We start from the raw sequence: 5,000 nt of genomic DNA, 5'->3' as shown, positions 1-5,000 counted from the left end.
TTGCTATCACCTAGCAACCGTCTCTCTCCGTGAGGAAAGCCGGGTGAAGTTTTGGGAAGAATCCTAGCCAAATCAGTGTAATACATTGATGCCATCAACACAAAGTTTAGGAGCGCAATGCTAATGATTTAGTTTGAAGTTCCTGTGACGTGACTTTTCCAGTCTACGGTTCAGACTCAGACACATGGAGCTCTGAAGCAGACCTGCTTAGTGTCCACTCTTTCTGTAAAATGCAGCACAGCTTCAGGTTTATGGATGCGCTCACAGCTGTGGGCATGCTGCGGTAGATGTGTTGCGTTTGTGCTCCGTGTATTTCTGTAGTTTACGTTTTCCACCTCCGATGTGTAGCAGCATACAGCCACTTCTCTAGCTAAACTATTTGTGTCATTCAGAGACCAGAGACCCAAACGGGGCTCTGAGTCTGTCAGGAGGTCTGAGATCTGCCGTATGCCATCAGAGCTATCACGTAATGCACAGCAGCAGACTATGGTGCAGGTATAGATTAGTTTCTGAAATATAGTGACTTTATTCTTGTAATAGCCTACTAACCTAACTTTATTTTTCTCAAAATGTCACGACTCATCGTCTCCTCCAAATCACAGAACACAGATATACTGTACTTTGAATGTGCACAAAGTTTTGGACATGAGCAGAAATCTTGCTCAAACACATCTGAAATGTTACAGTCCAGGGGTCTATTATAAATTAAAATGAATGAATGTATCATTGAGGTGAATAATTGTCATATGCAGTGTTGTAATGTAACGGAGTACAAATACTTCGTTACTGTACTTAAGTAGAAATTTCACATATCTTTACTTTACTTTGCTATTTAAATTTATGTCAACTTTCACTTTTACTCCACTACATTTCCTAGATAAAATGTATACTTTTACTCCGTTATATTTCCACTAAGCATCTTCGTTACTCGTTACTAAAAAATAAAATTAGAAGAAATGTGTGCGACTGCAATAAGGGAGGTTTGGCGAATCACTGCTCCTAGATTGCATTACGCACACTCCGGGCTGGTTGCAGCCACAGTCACTGGTGTGTGCGTTACTTCACGCAGCACATGTACTGACTGGAAACGTTACCGAGGATTATTTACCGTCGATGGCGCAGATGAACTAACGCTACACTCGTTACTGTAAGTAGGTAGCCTACAATAAAACCTCCATGATTAAAGAGTCAATACTTATCAATAACCCACCTACCTGTTCTACAGGCGGAAACACGTAGAAACCCATATCTCAGTCTGCGCTGTCCACTCTCGTCCACCGCGCTGTGCAAACACAGCTCTACTCTGCAAACAGCGACTTTACAAACGAGCTAAAATGAAAGATGTCAGTTTGTAGTCTAACTGTTTATCTTAATTTGCAACCAATCTTGAACTTTGGACAAACTCTTGTAAACGTAGGTCTGTCGTCAAACGAAGCCATCCTCTCCGCTGGAGCGGTAAACCTATGGATGTATTTTAAGACCAAAACAAATACATGTGGCTACTTAATATGCACGTGAATGACGCGTTCTTCATTCTTGACGATGTTGCTGGTTGTATTATTTAGAAACAGAATTGTCTTATTTCAAATTAGGCATACAGGACTAATCTGAGATCATTTTCTAGTTAAGTAGCCTATCTAGTTATCATTATGGATTTTCCATGTTTTTAGAGGTTTGCTTACTAATGTAAAAAATATAGCATTAATTTAGTAAGAAAGTGAAAATATCAAACAAGATGATGCGTATTAGGTATAATTTTATTTTCTTTATTTGAAAGTCCGGCCCCTGGAGTGTCTGCTTAAAAAATTCTGGCCCTTGGAAAAATGTAGTTGATGAACCCTGGTCTAGCTTTGCTGCTAATGGCACAACATCCAGTGGCAGTGGCTAGCTGGGTTAGAACCATTTTCTAAAGCATAGGTGCAGCGTATATTTTCCTGCTTTTTTTGTCCTTTTCCAATCACACCTATGATATTTCTTTCAGGGCCAGTAAAAATGTAGAAGGGGCCAGCAAAACTCTGATCTACTGGCCCCGGGGGCCAGTGGGGATTTTTTTTTATGTTGAGCCCTGCGACCACCCCGACGATAGTGGTGAACTCATTGAACAGGGTAGTGGTGAAGATAACGTCATACACGAGTGTTGCAAGAAATGTTTCTGTACATTGATGTCAGCTCTAAAAATCTGCTGTTTGTTCTTTGAACTTAAGATAATTGTGCCTGAAAAGTCCTAGAAAAGAATGTGATTTTGATTTGATGAGTGAGATTAAGAAGATATGGGAACCCTATGCTTTATGCTTTAAAAAAAAAAAAAAAAACAACTTTTACTTCAAATACTTAAGTACATTAAATATCAGAAAATTACTTTTGATACTTAAGTACAGTATATATCAGATACTTTAAGACTTTTAATTAAGTAATATTCTAAAAGGTAACTTTCACTTCTACCAAAGTCTTTTTCTAGTACGATACTTGTACTTTTACTCAATTGCTTTCTAGTACTTTATACAACACTTGTCATATGCACATTTAAGGAGGTTACTTCCTCACCAAAAGACGCCAATAATTGGACGTCAGTGTACGGGCTTATCTGAAGCTTAAATGTTAGCTGCAACCGTTACCTTGAAACCATCCAGGAAATAGACAGTACCGTAGGGTGATTTAACGTCACCGCGCCATTTTACACACACAGTTTAACAACGAAACTAAACGCTGAGTAAACATTACTAGCTACGTTTTTCATGTCGGTTTTGAGCGGTATGCACCCCCACTAACCTGGAAAACTGTTTTAAAACATTAACGTTAATACAGCGTGTCGGAGGAATACAGCATTCTCCTGCAATGGGAGTCAGAGGCAGAGGGGCCGTCACAGCAGTGTTAGCTAACATTAGCTTCTTGTCTCATCTGGGGTCTGATAAACAGTAAATTCATCAAAGTCAGTGTGCCCAACACTATTTTCCAATAAACTGTAGCTGTCAAATTTCACGGGACCCGCGTGAGTGCGGATTCCATGTCGCGGCTTTCGTCGCTGTTTATCACTTATTGAGTGAAGTAGTACTTGCCCTGTTGTTTATTTGGTTGCCATGACTTCGCGAGTGATGACGTCCTGTCACTGTTCCAGTTGCTCTGCTCACCCTAGGGGGAGAGAGAGCCAAAAACAGTTCGCTTGAGTTCAGTAGAGCAGGCTGCTCTACGACTTTATGACTTTTCATAAACAGCCGAAGGAACGGTGGTGCGTGGTGTACATAGCGGAAACCCTGTTGTGCGTCTGCCCTATTTCTGATACCGTGGCGCTGGAAATTTTACCGTGGCGCACTGCCACTATGCTATCAACATAGAGGAAACACTGGATGTCACATAATCCTGCTGGGAATGCACACAGTATTAAGGTAAGCTCTGAGACATTTCCCCCCTTCAGGGAGGATATTGACAACAGCCTTCTAGTGTCAGACTCTGCACATTCACACATCATTCTGCACAGTGAAGGTCAAACTTCTGTGTAAAGTAACATTAAGATAAACACCGTATTAAGTGGAGGGGAACCCATAGTTTGATTCAAAAAATCAAGCTATGGACCTGTGTACTTTTCTTTGCCCAATCAGAGTTGGCTGAAAGTGTTGTAAAATCATTGAAATTCAGTGCTACAGTTAGCAAACCGTGGCCTCTGGGAGATGGTGTACGTGACCTCTTGCTGCAAACCTCTCTTGTTTGCACCATTCCCAAAACTTTTCACCTTCATCTTGCAAGGCTTGTATATTGCATGAGTCATGTCAAGCTTATTCTTCCCTCGGAATTATTCAATTTAGAGTGTGCCCAAAGGCTTTGTTGCAGTGTGTACGCTTTGCTCTCGTGGCGCAGATCCGACTTTTCCGAGCCGTCTGCATAGCGAGGGGAGGCCGTCACGTTCCAGACGATGTCTGTGAATTGATTTAGAATTGAAGAAAATAGGAGGTGCGACTCTTATGTGAAAAGAATCATCCCCCCCCGCCCCCCCCCCCGCACAAGGCATTGACAGGAAAGGTGCGTGCACATACTGCGTGGGCGTGCACATACTGGACGTGTTGTGGAAAACGCCAATACCAGTACAGCTTGATCGTTAATTCAGCGCTTCATCCTCCCCTTCCCCCCTTTATTTGGGTGCATTGTAAACAGACCTATGATTCATGCTCTTCTACTGCATTTCTGACAGAGTAGCTGCTTAAGGAACGTTTGCTGTCCCCAGTGGTCGATGCACATGCCTTGGGAGCTGTAACCGAAACATCCATTTGCCGTTCCCAGGGGTCGCCAATCAACCAGGACTGACATGTTTGGGATTGTAACTGAAGCTGAAATTCAGCACTTAAACCTAACAGTCGTTGTTTCATTTCAAATCCACTGTGCCGGAGTACAGACCCAAAACAATGAAAACGCACCAGTGTCCTAATACTTTTGACTACTCTGTAGTTTCGAAAGACTTTTCGTCCTCATTCTGCATCACGATGTTTTACATAAATGTTTCCCCCGACAGTACGACGCGTGTCGTCATCTGACAGCCCTCGTCTTATCTGACATTAGAACTGGCTGTTTGTTTAACAAGACCCTCCCTGGGTAACGTGTTAAGTGTATTCCTCTGTCATTCTCTCTCTGGCTCACTTGCTGTCCTCTATGTCTCTGTTCAGTTTTGTTAGAAGTTTGGGAAGATAATAGAGAAGGGGAATGATATGCTCGTCAGATGCAGAATCCAGGGCTCAGAAACAGCTGTAAAATGCCATATGTCTTCTCCTCTACCTCCCTGCTGGTAACTTGTTAAGCCCCCCCATTTCCTTTCCCAGACATATTGAGGAAGAGGGTACGCGTCGCTCGATCATAAAAAGATTTGACAGCTGACATGCAAATGGAGCATTCAACCTAGCTTACTTGTCGTTGTGTTTGAGGAATGTTTTGTCTTTAGAAAACCCTGCGGCCTGTTGAATTTTTTTTTTTTTCTACTTTACTGTGTAGAAACAACAGTCCTGACTGGAGAGGGT

The 5,000-nt window shown here is 42.2% G+C and overlaps 1 protein-coding gene across 1 annotated transcript in view; it reads left to right on the top strand.

The window, feature by feature from the left end:
- Window positions 1-5,000, top strand: part of carmil3 (capping protein regulator and myosin 1 linker 3) — a 97,920-nt gene that overhangs the window by 23,577 nt on the left and 69,343 nt on the right.

The sequence above is a fragment of the Perca fluviatilis genome, chromosome 11 (genome assembly GCF_010015445.1).
Source record: "Perca fluviatilis chromosome 11, GENO_Pfluv_1.0, whole genome shotgun sequence".
Lineage (NCBI taxonomy): Eukaryota > Metazoa > Chordata > Actinopteri > Perciformes > Percidae > Perca > Perca fluviatilis.
Note: the sequence above shows the minus strand (reverse complement) of the source record. Positions and strands in the feature narration are given on the sequence as shown.